General features: G+C 38.6%; 1 long non-coding RNA gene across 2 annotated transcripts in view; it reads left to right on the top strand.

Annotated features, from left to right (window-relative positions):
• The first annotated feature begins 1,618 nt into the window (after positions 1-1,618).
• Positions 1,619-24,678, top strand: part of LOC142761246 (uncharacterized) — a 67,997-nt gene continuing 44,937 nt past the window's right edge. Inside the window, exons 1-3 of one of the 2 annotated variants that reach the window (XR_012883577.1) lie at positions 1,619-1,732; positions 2,807-2,956; positions 5,635-5,731. This is a non-coding gene — a long non-coding RNA (uncharacterized LOC142761246). The remainder of the gene's footprint in view (positions 1,733-2,806; positions 2,957-5,634; positions 5,732-24,678) is intronic. The other variant, XR_012883576.1, reaches the window with a different exon arrangement.

The raw sequence follows: 24,678 nt of genomic DNA, 5'->3' as shown, positions 1-24,678 counted from the left end.
CATTTATGACATATCCTGTGGATATGTCATAAATGTCCTTCATAGAAAAACCCCTATAAATGCTGCGGTCGCTATTGACCACGGCATTTAACTATTTAAAGGGGTTTGCCATAAAACACATGTATCCCCTATCCACAGGATAGGGGCTACATGTGAGATCGCTGGGGGTCTGACCGCTGGGAGCCCCAGCAATAAGGAGAACAGGGGAGCGAAAGTCACCCAAAGCACTACATGAGAAGCCTGGACTTCCGGATTCTGTGTCCGGCTTATCTGTTCCGCAGCTCCATAGAGATCAATGGAGAGCCGCTCATGCATGCGCAGAAGAATCAAATTGATCTTTATGAAGCTGCCGGACACAGAACGCGGAAGTCACAGCTTCTCGTGCAGCGGTCTTGGTAACTTTGGATCCCCGTTTTACTTATCGATCACACATGTATCCCCTATCCTGTGGATAGGGAGGATACATGTGTTTTATGGCATAAGCCCTTTAAACTGCCAGGAACAGTGAAATTGCTGTTCCTGGCCGTTATAGCAGCATGTCAAAAGCTGACACCTGCAGTGTATGGAGCGGGCTTAGCGCGTGAGCCCGCTCCATACATCACCCCCCTCCAGATCCATGATGTGCCGACACGTCATGGGTGAAGAAGGGGTTAAGCAAGAAAGCGGTCATGGCGCCCGGCGATGCCGGGTCCCTTGACTGCAGACTATAAGACGCAGGGACTTTACGGTATATATTGGGGGGGGGGCAAAATATCAAAATATAATTCTTGGGGCTATTGCAGTTTTTGAAATTAAGTAATTTGTTGGGGTTTCTAATATTTACACTGCTCAAGGACACTTCAGACCTGATTTAGGCCCCATGCACACGACCGTAGACTTCGTCCGTAATTTAGGACCCATTCATTTCTATGGCCGATAGAAACCTTCCCATATATTTACGGGAAGGTGTCCGTGCCGTAGAAAGACTCTGCAAAAGATAAGACATGTCCTATTTTTTTCTTTTTACAGACTGTGCTCCCATACATTATATGGGAGCACTGGTGTCTGTCCGTGGCCATCAGCAGCCGGCCGTGTGCATGGGGCATTAGTCTTTAAAAAAAAAAATGGTTTTGGAAATTGTCTTGAAAATGTGAAAATTGCTGCTAAACTTATAGAATTCTAACGTTCTAAAAAAATAAAAGGATATTTAGAAAATGATGCCAACATAAAGTAGACAAATGAGAAATGATAATTATTAAGTATTTTGGTGGTATCATTATCTGTGTTACAAGCAGAGAAATGCAAATTTTCTTCCACATTTTCAATAGATTTTGGTGTTTTTTTAAATAAAATTAGAATGCATCAACCAAAATTTAGCCCTAACATAAAGTACAAACTGTCATGAAAACACAACCCCAGAATCGCTTGGATAAGTAAAAGCATTACAATGTTATTACCACATAAAGGGACACATGTCAGATTTTCAAAATGTGGCTGTGTCAGAAAGGTAAAAACTGGCTGCGGTGGTTAAGGGTTAAAATTCCAAGCAGTGATCTGATTGGTTGCTGTGGTTGACTATGACATTTATTGCCTCAATGTTTAAGCCACGCCCCTTTTTAATCAGCAGTTCTACTGTCAGTTCCACAGATTGTCCGACATACATCACATGAAGATGACTGCCACTGTCTGTCACAAGGATGAAAACTGTTTGGACTAGCAGATACATGGAGAGCAAAGCGCTGACAATGTGAAGGTAAGGAGGATCAATGTGACTCTGTTGCCCGAGGGCATAGTTGTAAGGCACCTAGCATCTGGAGCACATAACCTACAAGCCCCCCTAGCTCTGCCCCTTCATAGGGGTACAAGGGTACATATAAATTTAATGCCAGCCTTGCTCCCAAATGGTCTGGATCCAATGGGACAGTCAGAGGGACAGTTTAGGTATTTTTTAGAACAGCGCAGCCACTGTTACACTGATTGCCATGGTAGCAGCAGCCATTTTACTAGAGTCAGTTAGAGGGAGTGAGCATGCAGCTACTAGACATGAATGTAGACAGAGCGCTAATAACAAGGTCAAGTTCACAACATGGAAAATTATTGCCGCCCCTCGCCCTGGAAAGAGCTTGGAAATAGTAAAATCTAATGGCCCCCTACATACAACTTGTATAGCTATAAAGTGTAAGTCCTACCAATCAGAATACAGTTTTCCTAGTGCTAGTTTAACATTTAAGGTAGTGATCTGTTTGGTTGCTGCGGTCAACATTGACACTTATTAAGGGAGATTTTTTTAAATTGTCTAAAAGAAAACCTGGACTTGTTGACCATAGCAACCAATCAGAGTTCAATGAAAGCTGCACTATGATTGGTTGCTATGGGCAACAAGAACAGCTTTTCTTTTAGGCCTGGATCACACAGAGGATTTTGCAGGCAGAAAAAAATCTGCCTCAAAATGTAATTTTCCCGTGGCCATTGAGCGTCGTGGGGAAAAAACGCAGTGAAAAACGCTTTTTCTGCCACCTATTAATTTCAATAGAAGGTCAGAGGTGGAAGTGCGACAAGAAAGGACATGCCGCTTTATTTTCCCGTGTGAGGCTAAAAGCCACCTCGGAAAGAAAATGCCTCCCATTGAAATCAATGAGAGGCGGTTTTGGACGTTTTTGGGGCTGTTTCCGTGTCAAAATCAGCGCCAAAAAAATTCTGTGTGAACTGGGCCATAGACAATTTCGATAAATGGGGCCAATTGTATCTAAACATAAGCCCCGCTCACATGTTATATATTAGCAGTTACATCCCATGATATATCATTTCCAACTGACATTTCTTCCAGTTTTTTCCAGAGGAACAGTTTAGGTATTGTTTAGAATAATGGGGCCAGTGTTGCACTGGTTGCCATGGTAGCAGTAGCCATTTTGCAAGAGTCAGAGGAAGTGAACATGCGGCTACTAGACCTAAATGCAGACAGTGCGCTGATAACAGGGTAAGGATCACAATATGGAAAATGAAAGATCTGACAGCGAGTTTATTTATTTATTTATTTTATTTGAGAAAACAATTACTAAAAATTCAATATGAACTTTCGGAATAAGAATATAAATGTACAGCGGATCATAGAATGATTATTATCCATAAATTATACAGCACCAACATATTATGCAGTGCTGTACATTGTAGGATAGAGAGGTACAAAAACAGACCCCAATGCAAAACATTAGAAGTATAAAGGCATGACCAGACGTGGTGGAATTGCTCTGGAATTCCGCAGCGGACAGTCCGCTGTGGAAATCCGCAGTATACACGTTTCTTTATTGCTTTCCACAGCTTTTTAGTTAGGTTAGTTTACACGCTGCGTAGCATAGGCTGCGGTGCGGAATTTGGTGTCCGCAGCATACTCTGACTGTTGCGGACGTGTAGCGGACTTGTTGCGGACTCATTGCGGAATTTCTCCTTTGACTTCAATGGAGAGTCAAAATTCCGCAATGAAATCCACCGATGTTATGTGTGCTGCGCAGCGAATTGGTTTTACGAACATGATAGTTCTTCATTCGTGGCTGGACCTATGTATTTCTAGGTCTACAGCCAGACTGAGGAAGTCAATGGGGCTCCCGTAAATTCGGGTGACTACGTCTGTGCACCCGTAATTACGGGAGCATTGCTAGGCGACGTCAGTAAATAGTCACTGTCCAGGGTGCTGAAAGAGTTAAACGATCGGCAGTAACTGTTTCAGCACCCTGGACAGTGACTTCCGATCACAATATACATCAACCTGTAAAAAAAATAGACGTTCATACTTACCGAGAACTCCCTGCTTCTTCCTCCAGTCCGGCCTCCCGGGATGACGTTTCAGTCCAAGTGACGGCTGCAGCCAATCACAGGCTGCAGCGGTCACATGGACTGCTGCGTCATCCAGGGAGGTCGGGCTGGATGTCAAGAGAGGGACGCGTCACCAAGGCAACGGCCAGGTAAGTGAGAATTTCTTTTACTTTTACTATGGAAAGTGCTGTCCCAACTCTCTATCCTGCACTGATAGTGAGAAGGGAAATACTTTCACCTCAATACGCAACGGCTTGTCCGCATTAATTTAACCCGTTAGTGACCGGCCCATCGTGTTTCTACGTCGGTCACTAACGGGCCTTATTCCGATGCCATAGACTTTTTACGTCGAGAAGGGAGCTGTCAGATCTCCCTGCTCTCAGCTGCTAGAGGCAGCTGAGGGCTGGGAGCGTCCCTGCTCTGCCGTTTGAGATCGATATTAGTATCGATCTCACACGTTTAACCCCTCAGATGCGGTGCTCAATAGCGAGCACCGCATCTGAGTGGTTTTGGAGAGAAGGAGGGAGCTCCCTCTCTCCCCCACCGACACCCGGCGATACGATCGCCGAGTATCTGTGTCTCCCATGGCAGCCGGGGGTCTAATAAAGGCCCCCAGGCTGCCTGGAGTGAATGCCTGCTAGATCATGCCGCAGGTATGACCTAGCAGATGCCTGTCCGTGTTAAACGGACAGGCAGTAATACACTGCAATACAAAAGTATGGCAGTGTATTATAAATGCGATCGCAGAATCGCATATTATAGTCCCCTAATGGGACTAGTAAAAAAGTGAAAAAAAAGTTTAATAAAGTTAATTTAAAAAAAAATGTGAAAAAAAATTAAAAACCCAGCTTTTCCCCTTACAAAATGCTTTACTATTAAAAAAACTAAATAAAGTTAAAAAGTTACACATATTTGGTATTGCCGCGTCCGTAACGACCCCGACTATAAATCTATTACATTATTTAACCCGCACGGTGAACGCCGTAAAAAAATAATAAAAAACTATGGAAAAATTGCTGTTTTCTGTGAATAATGACTTTAAAAAAATGTAATAAAAAGTGATCAAAAAGTCGCATCTACTCCAAAAATGGTACCAATAAAAACTACAAGTCGTCCCGCAAAAAAAAAGCCCTCATACAACTGCATCGGCGAAAAAATAAAACCGTTACGGCTCTTCAAATATGGAATCACAAAAACAAATAATTTTGAAAAAAAAGGGTTTTTACTGTGTAAAAGTAGTAAAACTTACAAAAACTATACAAATTTGGTATCGTTGCAATCGTAACAACCCGCTGAATAAAGTTATTGTGTTATTTATACCACACGGTAAACGGCGTAGATTTAGGACGCAAAAAAGGGTGGCGAAATTTCAGATTTTTTTCTATTCCCCCCAAAAAAAAGTTAATAAAAGTTAATCAATAAATAATATGTACCTAAAAATGGTGCTATTAAAAAATACAACTTGTCCCGCAAAAGACCTTATACAGCTATGTCGACGCAAAAATAAGAAGGTTATAGCTCTTGGAATACGACGATTGAAAAACGTAAAAAATAGCTTGGTCATTAAGGGCCAAAATAGGCTGGTCATTAAGGGGTTAATGCCCATTTTAGGCAGAGCCGCAACAGAATCTGCAACGCAGAATATGTGCGGCATTGATGCGGACAGTGGCGGAAAAAATACGCCACGTCTGGTCATGACCTAAAACAAGAGAAGAGAGCCCTTCCCAAAAGAGGAAAGTAAATCGAGGTTGTGGGTCAGGAGTGGCGGGATTATTATTATTCTCTGAAAAACTAAATGTATATTTTAATAGAGACTTTTTCTCATATTTCTCTTTTGTCTTATAGGACGTCTTGAAAATATACAACACTTCAAAGCTACAAAGTATCAGTTGTCACATGGAGCTCTATGGGAGAAGAAATGGCTATAGAAGAGGATGAAGACGTAAGTATCCGACCTCTGTAATCTAGACGTGGGAACGATTCACAAGAAAACCAATTAATATCTAGATTACACACAATATGTCCTAGGAGAATAATTGTAGAATATTTATCGAGTAACAAAAAAAATGGATAATATTTCAGCTGTACTAGAAAAAGCCTCATGGAGGAAAGGGAGGGAATTTATAACAGGGATGGATGTTCAACAAGAGGAGAATGACAGGAAATGTGGGAGCAAATATTATGTGTAATAGAACAAATTCTATAGGTTAAAAGTAATGTTGTAGAGAAAGTGTCATTTCTGGGGGGATAAATGAGGGAATGTGTATAATGTTTTGAATGTGAAAATTGTGTCATTAGTCAGAAAAAAGTACGTCAAGTCCTATGGCAACCAAGTACCTGTGGGCAATCAGAGCTCTATGGGAAATGGTGGCTCCTATAGGTGAAAACCACGGACGTGTGTATCTTCCTATTTTTTCTGACCACTGACTTTTAATAATGTTTTTATTTGTATAGCGATCTTATGTTTAATAGGAAAAATTAGGATGTGACAAATATTCTATAGGTTATGCGTAATAATGAAGAGGGCCTCATTTCTGGGGGATGGATTGGGAATTGTGGGTCATTGGTCAGAAAAAAGTCAAAACCTTTAAGTCCTGGGGGCAACCAAGTACCTGTGGGCAATCAGAGCTCTATGGGAAATGTTGGCTCCTATAGGTGAAAACAACGGACAAGTGTATCTTCCTATTTTTTTTGACCACTGACTGTTATTTGTTTTTTTTAGAGGATTTATTCATGAAAGGTTATTAACCCCTTCCCGCATGTACGTGATGGAGATCGTGCGGGCACAGAAGCAGTGCCCGCACGATAGCCGCGGGAGCCCGGCTATGACTGACAGCTAGGCTCCCGCTGCAACTGCCGAGATTGAAGAAACCTTCCATCTCAGCCGTTTAACCCATTAAAGGCCGCAGTCAATAGTGACCGCAGCATTTAAAACTATAGACAGAGGGAGGGAGCTCCCTCTGTCACCCATCGGCGGCCCGCAAATGCGATCTCCGGCCGCCAACAGGTTTCCATGGCAGCCGGGTGTCTAACAAAGACCCCCAGGCCTGCCCTGGCTGTATGCCTATTAGGCCATGCCAGAGGCATGGCCTAATAGATTGCCTGTCAATTTTACACTGACAGGCAATAATGCTTTGGTATGTTAAGTATACGAAAGTATTACATCTGTGATCAGTGGGACTTAAAAAAATAATTAAAAACAGTCAAATAAAGTTTTTAACAATATTAAAAAAAAATGTGAACAGTAAAAATAAAATAAAACTATTTTTTCCATAAAAGGTGGTTTTATTTAATAAAAGTGTAAAATCAAACATGAAGAGTACACATATATGGTATTGCTGCGATCGTAACAGCAAAAAGAATAGAGTTAACACATTAATTCAACTGTATAGTGAACGCCGTACAAAAAAACCCGCTAAAAACAACATCAAAATCGCTTTTTTTCGGCATTCCCCCACCAAAAAAATATAATAAAAGTTAATCAATAAGTCCCACGCACCCCAAAATAGTAACACTGAAAACTACACCTTGTCCCACAAAAACCAAGCCCTCATATTGCGATATCAATGGAAAAATAATACAGTTATGGCTCTTGGAATACGGTTATGCAAAAATGTATTATTTTTAATTAGTAGGTTTTTTATTGTGCAAACGTAATAAAACATAAAAAACCTAACATATGTGGTATCATCGTAATCGTACCAACCCATAAAATAAAGGTAACATGGTATTTATGCCGCATGGTGAACGGCATACATTTCAAATGCGAAAAGCAATGCAGGAATAGCGTTCCTTTCAATTCCGTTCCCCCAAAAAAGTTAATAAAAGTTAATCAATATAATATATGCACCAAAAAAATATGCCATTAAAAAACACAACTCCTCCAACAAAAAACAAGCCCTCATACGCCTATGTTGACGGAAAAATAAAAGAGTTATAACTCTTGGAATGTGAAAATAAAAAAGGATGCTTGGTCATTAAGGCCAAAATAGGCCTGGTCGTTAAGGGGTTAATAGAGGAAGAGATATGTAGCATGGGGAGTTCATTGTAAGTGTGGATATATTGCAATATAGGAAATATGGGAATAAATATTATGTTTGATAGGACAAAATATGGATTAACAGATATTCTATAGCTTAAACATGATGTTGGGGAGGGTGTCATTTCTGGGTGGGGGGGGTGGATGGGGAATTGTGTGTGATGTTTTGAATGCAGAAATTTTGTCACTGGTCAGAAAAAAGTAGATCAAATCTTTAAGTCCTGTGGACAACCAAGTACCTGTGGGCAATCAGAGCTCTATGGGAAATGGTGGCTCCTATAGGTGAAAACGACGGACGTGAGTATCTTCCTATTTTTTTATGACCACTGACTGTTATTACTTTTTATTATAGTTTTCATTTTTTATGAAAGGTTATTAATAGAGGAAGAGATATGTTTCATGGGGAGATCATTGTGAATGGGAATATTTTGTAATATAGGAAATACGGAATAAATATTTTGTTTGATAGGAAAAAATATGGATTAACATATATTCTATAGGTTAAATTGATTGAAGTTGGTGAGGGCCTCATTTCTGGGGGATGGATGGGGAATTGTGTGTGATAGTTTGAATGTAGAAATTGTTTCATTATTTAGAAAAAAGTAGATCAAATCTTTAAAGGCAATGTGTTGCCATAAAAACATGTTTTGTTTTTTTTAATTAAACATTTAGTGTGTGGGTGATTAAACATTGTTCAAATTTTTTTTATTTTTTTCACGAGAAGGGAAATATTATAAATTAATTCTAATTTATAGTATTTCCCATTTCTGGCCACTAGATGGAGCTATTCCCAAAATTGCAGCATTGCAACATTGGGTGAAAAGCCCTCGCTCTAGTGAGCTCTCAGCATCCCCCCCTCCTTTATCCTGGCTAGTGCCGGGATAAATGAGGGGTTTGAACGGTGTAACCTCCTACACTGTGTGTCGCCATTTTTTGAGCTAACACACAGTGTAGTAGGTTTACATACAGTAGTAAACACACACAAACACGGAACATACATTGAAATCTCTTACCTGCTCCTGCCACCGCGGCTCCCTCCGGCCCGTCCGCTCCGTCTGCTGCCGCTGGTCCAAGTGCACAAGTCCGGAAGCCGCGACCGGAAGTAGTAATATTACTGTCCGGCTGCGACTTCCGGTCCACAGGAAAATGGCGCCGGACGGCGCCAATTTCAAATTGGACTGTGTGGGAGCGGCGCATGCGCAGTTCCCACACAGACGCCGTACACACAAGTGAATGGGACGGGAGCCGTTCGCAGTCCCTATGGGACTGTGGCTGCCGTATTCCATGTCTGTATGTGACGTTAATCGACACATACAGAAATGGAACAAAAAATGGCAGCCCCCATAGGGAAGAAAAAGTGTAAAAATAAGAAAAAGTAAAACACAAACACACAAATAAATATAAACGTTTTTAATAAAGCACTAAAATCGTTAACATATAAAAAAATAATTTGTGATGACACTGTTCCTTTAAGTCCTGGGGGCAACCAAGTATCTGTGGGCAATCAGAGCTCTATGGAAAAAGGTGGCTCCTATAGGTGAAAACAATGGACGTGTGTATCTTCCTATTTTTCCATATTAGAGGAAGAGATATGTTTCATTGGGGGATCATTGTAAATGGGGATATTTTGCAATATAGGAAATATATGAATACATATAATGATTGATAGGACAAAATATAAATTAACAGATAGGTTAAAATGATGTTGGGGAGGGCGTTACACATGATTATGGCCCAATTTGGAGGAGCAGAGATTTTTTTTGGCTTATCAAATAAACCTGTGAAAAATAGTGAAGCTTTAGCAGCCCTATTCAGAGCCTAACAGCTACCTAAAAAGACAGCCATTATAAAAGTCCAGGCATATACAAGGAAACAGTCACCTGAGGTCACAGGTAACATAATGGCAGATGAGGTGGACAGAAGGCTTTAGATTATCTGGGCTGTAACATGCCATAATCAAAAGACTGTTTGGGCCGGTATTTGCATGATCCAGTTGGAGATAGGCGTCAAATTTCACGAAAGGAGAAAATACCACCTGTACCCAAAGGGGAGCAATTCCTAATCTTGGGGATAATTATAATCAAAGTGATCCTTCTATATACAGACAGGAAATATATCATTGCCCCATGGGTAACAAGACTAGTGAACCATGGTGCCTTTTCAATAATTCCCCAAGGTTTGGGGAACTAGCAGATATGATGAAACATCATATGAGTGGCGCCTTTATGCTTCCAAATGATATCTATATATTCTGTGGTCATAATGCCTATCAATGGATACCCATAGGAGTAGAAGGAACCTGTACATTAGCTAGACTCCAGCTACCCACATGGGTATGCGAAAATACTGATTTTCCTTAGAGTAACATACCAAATCATATGTTGTTTAAGAGGGAAGACAACCCAAGTAAGGCTAAGTCCCTAGTACATGTTTCCTGGCAAGAAAAGTTAGGCCTATCACTTACACTAGTAGGCACATAATATTGAAAAGCTTGCTGACATATTGCAGAATATGTTTATGATGCTTTAAATATAACTAGCACACTTACCAGTCAGCTTATTTTAGTAACTAATCAGCATGCTTTGGTCATGGACTATCGGATAACATCCCAAGGCGGTACGTGTCAGATAGTAGGCCCTGCCTGCTGCCATTATATAGAACCCTCTGGACTGTTGCAAGTCAAGTGTGATATCAAGGCGAAGAGGGTTAAGGAAGAGTTCAGGAAAGTTAACTCTCAGGGTGACTGGAATTTGAAATTGCCAGATTGGCTTAGTTGGCTAACAGCTAACTGGTTTAAGGGAATAGGTGCTTGGTTTTACGGAATATTACATGTAGCTTTGCAGGTATTTATTATAAGAATACTGATTTATCTGACTGTCAATCTAATTTTTAGACTGATGACAAAGTCTTGTAATTGTTAGAAAAACCCAACACAGATTAAAGTTCCATGTGTAGAAAAAGGAGTAACATTGGGACATGAAATAACTTCTACATCCTTGCTCACAGTAGCAGTTCCCATGCCTCGATGGATATGCGTCTACTGTGATGAATGGAACCCCTCTCAAGTTGACATATGCGTCCATTGTGGTTGTCAGGAAGGAATAAGATAATTAGGGATCTGTTTTTTTTTGGCAGGAACACCCCACTCTTAGGTAAATGATTTATAGATGATCTGTGGGAAAGGATCTCAAGGCAAGTTTGATGATCCCACTGTTTATATGGCTACCCGTATAATCCGTGATATACCACAGTTTCGGCTGTAACTCATGATAGGTAGATTCCCCAATCTAATGGCCACTATACTAGTTTAGGAAGGGATAGGAGGATCCAAGTTTTCTCCTTCAGAGGATATCGGGTCCCATAGGGATAGAATCGTTGGATGCTATTAGAGTAATTTGTATAAATTGTATAAATTATCAAAAAAACGGCATTATATTCAATTAGATATGTATGAGATATGTATAAGATATGTTTTAAGATTTCCATTCCCTTTCCCCATCATTTGAATACATGGAATTAAGATGACGTCATCTAGCAATCCAAACTAATAAATAGTTGATGTGTTTGAAAGGATTCTAGGAAGAAATTCATTATCTTATATAGAAGTATTTTTGAATGCATGCATTTGTATACATGGCATTGGTTAATGTGTGTTAAGTGAAAGCGTGAACCTATAAATAAAGGCTCCGTTCACAGCCATTTTAGATTTCTGTACATCAAACCATTGTATGTGAAATCTCTGCCGATCTGTCATTTTTGTGAATTTGATTGAATCCTGGACAAATTCTGTTATCAACAAAAGGAACTTAAGGTTGATGGAGATCACTCTAACACTTCCGTTTTCTTCTGTCCACTGACTGTTTTTAATGTTTACATTTGTACAGGGGTGTTATGTTTAATAGGACAAATTAGGATGTGACAAATATTCTATAGATTATGAGTAATGATCTGGATGGTGTAATTTCTGGGGGGATGGGAATTGTGGGCTATGTTTTGAATATAGAAGCCAGAAGAAAGTAGATCATATCTTTATGTCTTTGGGGCAACCAAGTACCTGTGGGCAATCAGAGCTCTATGGGAAATGGTGGCTGACATAGGTGAAAACGACAGACATGTGTATCTTCCTATTTTTTCTAACCACTGACTGTTTTTAAAGTTTTTATTTGTACAGGGGGTGTTATGTTTAATAGGACAAATTAGGATGAGACAAATATTCTATAGGTTATGAGTAATGATGTGGAGGGTGTAATTTCTGGGGGGATGGATTGGGAATAGTGGGTTATGTTAGGAATGTAGAAATTGTGTCATTAGTCAGAAAAAAGTAGATCAAATCTTTAAGTCCTGGGGGCAACCAAATACTTGTGCACAATCAGAGTTCTATGGAAAATGGTGGCCCCTATAGGTGAAAACAACGGAATTGAGTATACTCCTATTTTTTCTGACCACTGACTCTTCTTATTTGTTTGTTTTTTTAGATTTTATTTTATGAAAGGTTAATAATAGAGGAAGAGATATGTAGCATGGGGAGTTCATTGTAAAAGGGAATATTTTGTTATATAGGAAATATGGAAATAAATATTACGTTTGATAGGACAAAATATAAATTCACAGATATTCCATAGGTTAAACATGATGTTGGGGAGGGCGGAATTTCTGGGGGATGGATGAGGTATTGAGTGTGATGTTTTGAATGTAGAATTGTGTCATTGGTCAGAAAAATATAGATCAAATCTTTATGTCCTGGGGGCAACCAAGTACCTGTGGGCAATCAGAGCTCTATGGGAAATGCTGGCTTCTATAGATGAAAACGACAGATGTGTGTATCTTCCTATTTTTCTGACCACTGACAGTGTTTAATGTTTTTATTTCTATAGGACAAATTAGGATGTGACAAATATTCTATAGGTTATGAGTAATAATGTGAAGGGTGTCATTTCTGGGGGTATAGATGAGGAATTGAGTGTAATTTTTAAAAATTTAGAAATTGTGTCACTCAGAAAAAAGTAGATCAAATCTTTAAGTCCTGAGCGCAACCAAGTACCTGTGGGCAATCAGCGCTATATGGAAAATGGTGGCTGCTATAGGTGAAAACGGCGAAAGTGTGTATTAGAGTTTTGGTTTTTTTAAATGAAAGGTTATTAATAGAGGAAGAGATATGTAGCATGGGGATATCATTGTAAGTGCGTACATTTTTCAATATAGGAAATATGGGAATAAATACTATGTTTGATATCACAAAACATGGATTAACAAATATTCTATAGGTTAAACATGATGTTGCGGAGGGTGTCATTTGTGGACGCATGGATGGGGAATTGTATGTGATGTTTTAAATGTGGAAATTGTGTCATTAGTCAGAAAAAAGTAGATCAAATCTTTAAGTCCTGGGGGGAACCAAGTACCTGTGGGCAATCAGAGCTCTTTGGGAAATGGAGGCCCCTATAGGTGAAAACGACAGACGTGAGTATCTTCCTATTTTTTCTGACCACTGACTGTTTTTAATGTTTTTATTTGTACAGGGGGTGTTATGTTTAATAGGACAAATTAGGATGTGTCAAATATTCTATAGGTTATGAGTAATGATATGGGGGTGTAATTTCTGGGGGGATGGATTGGGAATAGTGGGTTATGTTAGGAATGTAGAAATTGTTTCATTAATCAGAAATAAAAGTAGATCAAATCTTTAAGTCCTGGGGGCAACGAAGTACCTGTGCACATTTAGAGCTCTATGGGAAAATGTGGCTCCTATAGGTGAAAAAGATGGACATGTGTATCTTCCTATTTTTTATGACCACTGATTGTTATTATGGGGTTTTTTTAGTTGTTTTTTTTTATGACAGGTGATTAATAGAGGAAGAGATATGTAGCATGGGGAGTACATTGTAAGTGCGGATATTTAGCAATATACGAAATGTAGGAATAAATACTATGTTTAATATGACAAAATATGGACTAACAAATATTCTATAGGTTGAACATGATGTTGCGGATGGTGTCGTTTCTAGTGGTATGGATGGGGAATTGTATGTGATGTTTTGAGTGTAAAAATTGTGTCATTAGTCAAAAAAAAGTACATCAAATCTTTAAGTCCTGAGGGCAACCAAGTACCTGTGGGTAATCAGAGCTATATGGAAAATGGTGGCTCCTGTAGGTGAAAACGTTGGTTGTATGTATCTTCCTAGTTTTTTCTGACCACTGACTGTTATTAGGTGTTTTTTTTGGTGTGTTTTTTTATAAAAGGTTATTAACAGAGGAAGAGATAATTAGCATGGAGAAATATTTGTAAATGGGAATATTTTGTAATATAGGAAATATAAGAATACATATTATGATTGATACGACAAAATATAAATTAACAGATTCTATAGGTTAAAATGATATTGGGGAGGGCGTTGCACATGATTATAGCCCAATTTGGAAGAGCAGAGATTTTGATGGCTTATCAGGTAAACCTGTGAAAAACAGTGAAGATTTAGCAGCCCTATTCAGAGCCTAACAGCTACCTAAAAAGGCAGCCATTATAAAAGTCCAGGCGCATACAAGGAAACAGTCACCTGAGGTCGTAGGTAACCGAATGGCAGATGAGGTTGCCAGAAGGCTTCAGATTATCTAGATTGTAACATGCCATAATCAAAAGACTGTTTGGGCCGGTATGTGCATGATCCAGTTGAAGATGGGCGCCAAATTTCACGAAAGGAGAAAATACCACCTGTACCCAAAGGGGAGCTATTCCTAATCTTGGGGATAATTATAATCAAAGTGATCCTTCTATATACAGACAGGAAATATATCATTGCCCCATGGGTAACAAGACTAGTGAACCATGGTGCCTTTTCAATAATTCCCTAAGGTTTGGGGAACTAGCAGATATGATGAAACATCATATGAGTGGCGCCTATATGCTTCCAAATGATATCTATATATTCTGTGGTCATAATGCCTATCAATGGATACCCATAGGAGCAGAAGGAACCTGTACATTAGCTAGACTCCAGCTACCCACATGGGTATGCGAAAATACTGATTTTCCTTAGAGTAACATACCAAATCATATGTTGTTTAAGAGGGAAGCCAACCCAAGTAAGGCTAAATCCCTAGTACATGTTTCCTGGCAAGAAAAGTTAGGCCTATCACTTACACTAGTAGGCACATAATATTGAAAAGCTTGCTGACATATTGCAGAATATGTTTATGATGCTTTAAATATAACTAGCACACTTACCAGTCAGCTTATCTTAGTAACTAATCAGCATGCTTTGGTCATGGACTATCGGATAACATCCCAAGGCGGTACGTGTCAGATAGTAGGCCCTGCCTGCTGCCATTATATAGAACCCTCTGGACTGTTGCAAGTCAAGTGTGATATCAGGGCGAAGAGGGTTAAGGAAGAGTTCAGGAAAGTTAACTCTCAGGGTGACTGGAATTTCAAATTGCCAGATTGGCTTAGTTGGCTAACAGCTAACTGGTTTAAGGGAATGGGTGCTTGGTTTTACGGAATATTACATGTAGCTTTGCAGGTATTTATTATAAGAATACTGATTTATCTGACTGTCAATCTAATTTTTATACTGATGACAAAGTCTTGTAATTGTTAGAAAAACCCAACACAGATTAAAGATCCATGTGTAGAAAAAGGAGTAACATTGGGACATGAAATAACTTCTACATCCTTGCTCCCAGTAGCAGTTCCCATGCCTCGATGGATATGCGTCTACTGTGATGAATGGAACCCCTCTCAAGTTGACATATGCGTCCATTGTGGTTGTCAGGAAGGAATAAGATAATTAGGGATCTGTTTTTTTTTGGCGGGAACACCCCACTGTTAGGTAAATGATTTATAGATGATCTGTGGGAAAGGATCTCAAGGCAAGTTTGATGATCCCATTGTTTATATGGCTACCCGTATAATCCGTGATATACCACAGTTTCGGCTGTAACTCATGATAGGTAGATTCCCCAATCTAATGGCCACTATACTAGTTTAGGAAGGGATAGGAGGATCCAAGTTTTCACCTTCAGAGAATATCGGGTCCCATAGTGCTAGAATCGTTGGATGCTATTAGAGTAATTTGGATAAATTGTTTAAATTATCAAAAAAACGGCATTATATTCAATTAGATATGTATGAGATATGAATAAGATATGTTTTAAGATTTCCATTCCCTTTCCCCATCATTTGAATACATGGAATTAAGATGACGTCATCTAGCAATCCAAACTAATAAATAGTTGATGTGTTTGAAAGGATTCTAGGAAGAAAGTCATTACCTTATATAGAAGTATTTTTGAATGCATGCATTTGTATACATGGCATTGGTTAATGTGTGTTAAGTGAAAGCGTGAACCTATAAATAAAGGCTCCGTTCACAGCCATTTTAGATTTCTGTACATCAAACCATTGTATGTGAAATCTCTGCCAATCTGTCATTTTTGTGAATTTGATTGAATCCTGGACAAATTCTGTTATCAACAAAAGGAACTTAAGGTTGATGGAGATCACTCTAACACTTCCGTTTTCGTCTGTCCACTGACTGTTTTCAATGTTTACATTTGTACAGGGGTGTTATGTTTAATAGGACAAATTAGGATGTGACAAATATTCTATAGATTATGAGTAATGATCTGGATGGTGTAATTTCTGGGGGGATGGGAATTGTGGGCTATGTTTTGAATATAGAAGCCAGAAGAAAGTAGATCATATCTTTATGTCTTTGGGGCAACCAAGTACCTGTGGGCAATCAGAGCTCTATGGGAAATGGTGGCTGATATAGGTGAAAACGACAGACATGTGTATCTTCCTATTTTTTCTAACCACTGACTGTTTTTAATGTTTTTATTTGTACAGGGGGTGTTATGTTTAATAGGACAAATTAGGATGAGACAAATATTCTATAGGTTATGAGTAATGATGTGGAGGGTGTAATTTCTGGGGGGATGGATTGGGAATAGTGGGTTATGTTAGGAATGTAGAAATTGTGTCATTAGTCAGAAAAAAGTAGATCAAATCTTTAAGTCCTGGGGGCAACCAAGTACTTGTGCACAATCAGAGCTCTATGGAAAATGGTGGCCCCTATAGGTGAATACAACGGAATTGAGTATACTCCTATTTTTTCTGACCACTTACTCTTCTTATTTGTTTGTTTTTTTAGATTTTATTTTATGAAAGGTTAATAATAGAGGAAGAGATATGTAGCATGGGGAGTTCATTGTAAAAGGGAATATTTTGTTATATAGGAAATATGGAAATAAATATTATGTTTGATAGAACAAAATATAAATTCACAGATATTCCATAGGTTAAACATGATGTTGGGGAGGGCGGAATTTCTGGGGGATGGATGAGGTATTGAGTGTGATGTTTTGAATGTAGAATTGTGTCATTGGTCAGAAAAATATAGATCAAATCTTTATGTCCTGGGGAAACCAAGTACCTGTGGGCAATCAGAGCTCTATGGGAAATGCTGGCTTCTATAGATGAAAACGACAGATGTGTGTATCTTCCTATTTTTCTGACCACTGACAGTGTTTGATGTTTTTATTTCTATAGGACAAATTAGGATGTGACAAATATTCCATAGGTTATGAGTAATAATGTGGAGGGTGTCATTTCTGGGGGGATGGATGAGGAATTGAGTGTAATTTTTAAAAATGTAGAAATTGTGTAACTCAGAAAAAAGTAGATCAAATCTTTAAGTCCTGAGCGCAACCAAGTACCTAGGGGCAATCACGCTATATGGAAAATGGTGGCTGCTATAGGTGAAAACGGCGAAAGTGTGTATTAGAATTTTTTTTTTTTTTAAATGAAAGGTTATTAATAGAGGAAGAGATATGTAGCATGGGGATATCATTGTAAGTGCGTATATTTTTCAATATAGGAAATATGGGAATAAATACTATGTTTGATATCACAAAACATGGATTAACAAATATTCTATAGGTTAAACATGATGTTGCGGAGGGTGTCATTTGTGGTGGGATGGATGGGGAATTGTATGTGATGTTTTGAATGTGGAAATTGTGTCATTAGTCAGAAAAAAGTAGATCAAATCTTTAAGTCCTGGGGGAACCAAGTACCTGTGGGCAATTAGAGCTCTATGGGAAATGGTGGCCCCTATAGGTGAAAACGACAGACGTGTGTATCTTCCTATTTTTTCTGACCACTGACTGTTTTTAATGTTTTTATTTGTACAGGGGGTGTTATGTTTAATAGGACAAATTAGGATGTGTCAAATATTCTATAGGTTATGAGTAATGATATGGGGGTGTAATTTCTGGGGGGATGGATTGGGAATAGTGGGTTATGTTAGGAATGTAGAAATTGTGTCATTAATCAGAAATAAAAGTAGATAAAATCTTTAAGTCCTGGGGGCAACGAAGTACCTGTGCACATTTAGAGCTCTATGGGAAAAGGTGGCTCCTATAGGTGAAAAAGATGGGCATGTGTATCTTCCTATTTTTTATGACCACTGATTGTTATTATGGGTTTTTTTTAGTTAGTTTTTTTTATGACAGGAAATTAATAGAGGAAGAGATATGTAGCATGGGGAGTACATTGTAAGTGCGGAAATTTAGCAATATAGGAAATGTAGGAATAAATACTATGTTCAATATGACAAAATATGGATTAACAAATATTCTATAGGTTGAACATGATGTTGCGGATGGTGTCGTTTCTAGTGGTATGGATGGGGAATTGTATGTGATGTTTTGAGTGTAAAAATTGTGTCATTAGTCAAAAAAAAGTACATCAAATCTTTAAGTCCTGAGGGCAACCAAGTACCTGTGGGTAATCAGAGCTATATGGAAAATGGTGGCTCCTGTAGGTGAAAATGTTGGTTGTATGTATCTTCCTAGTTTTTTCTGACCACTGACTGTTATTAGGTGTTTTTTTTGGAGTGTTTTTTTATAAAAGGTTATTAACAGAGGAAGAGATAATTAGCATGGGGAAATATTTGTAAATGGGAATATTTTGTAATATAGGAAATATAAGAATACATATTATGATTAATAGGACAAAATATAAATTAACAGATTCTATAGGTTAAAATGATATTGGGGAGGGTGTTGCACATGATTATAGCCCAATTTGGAAGAGCAGAGATTTTGTTAGCTTATCAGGTAAACCTGTGAAAAACAGTGAAGATTTAGCAGCCCTATTCAGAGCCTAACAGCTACCTAAAAAGGCAGCCATTATAAAAGTCCAGGCGCACACAATGAAACAGTCACCTGAGGTCGTAGGTAACCGAATGGCAGATGAGGTTGCCAGAAGGCTTCAGATTATCTTGATTGTAACATGCCATAATCAAAAGACTGTTTGGGCCGGTATGTGCATGATCCAGTTGGAGATGGGCGTCAAATTTCACGAAAGGAGAAAATACCACCTGTACCCAAAGGGGAGCTATTCCTAATCTTGGGGATAATTATAATCAAAGTGATCCTTCTATATACAGACAGGAAATATATCATTGCCCCATGGGTAACAAGACTAGTGAACCATGGTGCCTTTTCAATAATTCCCTAAGGTTTGGGGAACTAGCAGATATGATGAAACATCATATGAGTGGCGCCTATATGCTTCCAAATGATATATATATATTCTGTGGTCATAATGCCTATCAATGGATACCCATAGGAGAAGAAGGAACCTGTACATTAGCTAGACTCCAGCTACCCACATGGGTATGCGAAAATACTGATTTTCCTTAGAGTAACATACCAAATCATATGTTGTTTAAGAGGGAAGCCAACCCAAGTAAGGCTAAATCCCTAGTACATGTTTCCTGGCAAGAAAAGTTAGGCCTATCACTTACACTAGTAGGCACATAATATTGAAAAGCTTGCTGACATATTGCAGAATATGTTTATGATGCTTTAAATATAACTAGCACACTTACCAGTCAGCTTATCTTAGTAACTAATCAGCATGCTTTGGTCCTGGACTATCGGATAACATCCCAAGGCGGTACGTGTCAGATAGTAGGCCCTGCCTGCTGCCATTATATAGAACCCTCTGGACTGTTGCAAGTCAAGTGTGATATCAAGGCGAAGAGGGTTAAGGAAGAGTTCAGGAAAGTTAACTCTCAGGGTGACTGTAATTTCAAATTGCCAGATTGGCTTAGTTGGCTAACAGCTAACTGGTTTAAGGGAATAGGTGCTTGGTTTTACGGAATATTACATGTAGCTTTGCAGGTATTTATTATAAGAATACTGATTTATCTGACTGTCAATCTAATTTTTATACTGATGACGAAGTCTTGTAATTGTTACAAAAACCCAACACAGATTAAAGTTCCATGTGTAGAAAAAGGAGTAACATTGGGACATGAAATAACTTCTACATCCTTGCTCCCAGTAGCAGTTCCCATGCCTCGATGGATATGCGTCTACTGTGATGAATGGAACCCCTCTCAAGTTGACATATGCGTCCATTGTGGTTGTCAGGAAGGAATAAGATAATTAGGGATCTGTTTTTTTTTTGGCGGGAACACCCCACTGTTAGGTAAATGATTTATAGATGATCTGTGGGAAAGGATCTCAAGGCAAGTTTGATGATCCCATTGTTTATATGGCTACCCGTATAATCCGTGATATACCACAGTTTCGGCTGTAACTCATGATAGGTAGATTCCCAAATCTAATGGCCACTATACTAGTTTAGGAAGGGATAGGAGGATCCAAGTTTTCACCTTCAGAGGATATCGGGTCCCATAGGGATAGAATCGTTGGATGCTATTAGAGTAATTTGTATAAATTGTATAAATTATCAAAAAAACGGCATTATATTCAATTAGATATGTATGAGATATGTATAAGATATGTTTTAAGATTTCCATTCCCTTTCCCCATCATTTGAATACATGGAATTAAGATGACGTCATCTAGCAATCCAAACTAATAAATAGTTGATGTGTTTGAAAGGATTCTAGGAAGAAAGTCATTACCTTATATAGAAGTATTTTTGAATGCATGCATTTGTATACATGGCATTGGTTAATGTGTGTTAAGTGAAAGCGTGAACCTATAAATAAAGGCTCCGTTCACAGCCATTTTAGATTTCTGTACATCAAACCATTGTATGTGAAATCTCTGCCGATCTGTCATTTTTGTGAATTTGATTGAATCCTGGACAAATTCTGTTATCAACAAAAGGAACTTAAGGTTGATGGAGATCACTCTAACACTTCCGTTTTCTTCTGTCCACTGACTGTTTTTAATGTTTACATTTGTACAGGGGTGTTATGTTTAATAGGACAAATTAGGATGTGACAAATATTCTATAGATTATGAGTAATGATCTGGATGGTGTCATTTCTGGGGGGATGGGAATTGTGGGCTATGTTTTGAATGTAGAAGCCAGAAGAAAGTAGATCATATCTTTATGTCTTTGGGGCAACCAAGTACCTGTGGGCAATCAGAGCTCTATGGGAAATGGTGGCTGATATAGGTGAAAACGACAGACATGTGTATCTTCCTATTTTTTCTAACCACTGACTGTTTTTAAAGTTTTTATTTGTACAGGGGGTGTTATGTTTAATAGGACAAATTAGGATGAGACAAATATTCTATAGGTTATGAGTAATGATGTGGAGGGTGTAATTTCTGGGGGGATGGATTGGGAATAGTGGGTTATGTTAGGAATGTAGAAATTGTGTCATTAGTCAGAAAAAAGTAGATCAAATCTTTAAGTCCTGGGGGCAACCAAGTACTTGTGCACAATCAGAGTTCTATGGAAAATGGTGGCCCCTATAGGTGAAAACAACGGAATTGAGTATACTCCTATTTTTTTCTGACCACTGACTGTTATTATGTTTTTTTAAAGGGCTTCCTTATGAAAGGTTATTAATAGAGGAAGAGATATGTAGCGTTGGGAGATCATTGTAAGTGCAGATATTTTGCAATATAGGAAATATGGGAATAAATACTATGTTTGATAGGACAAAATATGGACTAACAAATATTATATCGGCTAAACATGATGTTATAAAGGGTGTCATTTCTGTGGGGCTTGGATGGGGAATGGTGTGTGTTGTTTTGAATGTAGAAATTGTGTCATTAGTCAGACAAAAGTACATCAAATCTTTAAGTCTTGGGGAAACCAAGTACCTGTGGGCAATCAGAGCTCTATGGGAAAGGGTGGCTCCTATAGGTGAAAGCAACAGATGTGTGTATCTTCCTACTCTTTCTGACCACTGACTGTCTCTAATGTTTTTTTTTGTACAGGGGGTGTAATGTTTCATAGGACAAATTAGGATGAGACAAATATTCTATAGGTTATGTGTAATGATGTGGAGGGTGTAATTTCTGGGGGGATGGATTGGGAATAGTGGGTTATTTTAGGAATTTAGAAATTGTGTCATTAGTCAGAAAAAAGTAGATCAAATCTTTAAGTCCTGGGGGCAACCAGTAGCAGTTCCCATGCCTCGATGGATATGCGTCTATTGTGATGAATGGAACCCCTCTCAAGTTGACATATGCGTCCATTGTGGTTGTCAGGAAGGAATAAGATAATTAGGGATCTGTTTTTTTTTTGGCAGGAACACCCCACTCTTAGGTAAATGATTTATAGATGATCTGTGGGAAAGGATCTCAAGGCAAGTTTGATGATCCCACTGTTTATATGGCTACCCGTATAATCCGTGATATACCACAGTTTCGGCTGTAACTCATGATAGGTAGATTCCCCAATCTAATGGCCACTATACTAGTTTAGGAAGGGATAGGAGGATCCAAGTTTTCACCTTCAGAGGATATCGGGTCCCATAGGGCTAGAATCGTTGGATGCTATTAGAGTAATTTGGATAAATTGTATAAATTATCAAAAAAACGGCATTATATTCAATTAGATATGTATGAGATATGTATAAGATATGTTTTAAGATTTCCATTCCCTTTCCCCATCATTTGAATACATGGAATTAAGATGACGTCATCTAGCAATCCAAACTAATAAATAGTTGATGTGTTTGAAAGGATTCTAGGAAGAAAGTCATTACCTTATATAGAAGTATTTTTGAATGCATGCATTTGTATACATGGCATTGGTTAATGTGTGTTAAGTGAAAGCGTGAACCTATAAATAAAGGCTCCGTTCACAGCCATTTTAGATTTCTGTACATCAAACCATTGTATGTGAAATCTCTGCCGATCTGTCATTTTTGTGAATTTGATTGAATCCTGGACAAATTCTGTTATCAACAAAAGGAACTTAAGGTTGATGGAGATCACTCTAACACTTCCGTTTTCTTCTGTCCACTGACTGTTTTTAATGTTTACATTTGTACAGGGGTGTTATGTTTAATAGGACAAATTAGGATGTGACAAATATTCTATAGATTGTGAGTAATGATCTGGATGGTGTAATTTCTGGGGGGATGGGAATTGTGGGCTATGTTTTGAATGTAGAAGCCAGAAGAAAGTAGATCATATCTTTATGTCTTTGGGGCAACCAAGTACCTGTGGGCAATCAGAGCTCTATGGGAAATGGTGGCTGATATAGGTGAAAACGACAGACATGTGTATCTTCCTATTTTTTCTAACCACTGACTGTTTTTAAAGTTTTTATTTGTACAGGGGGTGTTATGTTTAATAGGACAAATTAGGATGAGACAAATATTCTATAGGTTATGAGTAATGATGTGGAGGGTGTAATTTCTGGGGGGATGGATTGGGAATAGTGGGTTATGTTAGGAATGTAGAAATTGTGTCATTAGTCAGAAAAAAGTAGATCAAATCTTTAAGTCCTGGGGGCAACCAAGTACTTGTGCACAATCAGAGTTCTATGGAAAATGGTGGCCCCTATAGGTGAAAACAACGGAATTGAGTATACTCCTATTTTTTTCTGACCACTGACTGTTATTATGTTTTTTTAAAGGGCTTCCTTATGAAAGGTTATTAATAGAGGAAGAGATATGTAGCGTTGGGAGATCATTGTAAGTGCGGATATTTTGCAATATAGGAAATATGGGAATAAATACTATGTTTGATAGGACAAAATATGGACTAACAAATATTATATCGGCTAAACATGATGTTATAAAGGGTGTCATTTCTGTGGGGCTTGGATGGGGAATGGTGTGTGTTGTTTTGAATGTAGAAATTGTGTCATTAGTCAGAAAAAAGTACATCAAATCTTTAAGTCTTGGGGAAACCAAGTACCTGTGGGCAATCAGAGCTCTATGGGAAATGGTGGCTCCTATAGGTGAAAGCAACAGATGTGTGTATCTTCCTACTCTTTCTGACCACTGACTGTCTCTAATGTTTTTATTTGTACAGGGGGTGTTATGTTTCATAGGACAAATTAGGATGAGACAAATATTCTGTAGGTTATGTGTAATGATGTGGAGGGTGTAATGTCTGGGGGGATGGATTGGGAATAGTGGGTTATCTTATAAATTTAGAAATTGTGTCATTAGTCCGAAAAAAGTAGATCAAATCTTTAAGTCCTGGGGGCAACCAGTAGCAGTTCCCATGCCTCGATGGATATGCGTCTACTGTGATGAATGGAACCCCTCTCAAGTTGACATATGCGTCCATTGTGGTTGTCAGGAAGGAATAAGATAATTAGGGATCTGTTTTTTTTTGGCAGGAACACCCCACTCTTAGGTAAATGATTTATAGATGATCTGTGGGAAAGGATCTCAAGGCAAGTTTGATGATCCCACTGTTTATATGGCTACCCGTATAATCCGTGATATACCACAGTTTCGGCTGTAACTCATGATAGGTAGATTCCCCAATCTAATGGCCACTATACTAGTTTAGGAAGGGATAGGAGGATCCAAGTTTTCACCTTCAGAGGATATCGGGTCCCATAGGGCTAGAATCGTTGGATGCTATTAGAGTAATTTGGA

Source organism: Rhinoderma darwinii, chromosome 4 (genome assembly GCF_050947455.1).
Source record: "Rhinoderma darwinii isolate aRhiDar2 chromosome 4, aRhiDar2.hap1, whole genome shotgun sequence".
Lineage (NCBI taxonomy): Eukaryota > Metazoa > Chordata > Amphibia > Anura > Rhinodermatidae > Rhinoderma > Rhinoderma darwinii.
This window is presented reverse-complemented; position numbering and strand designations above follow the sequence as displayed.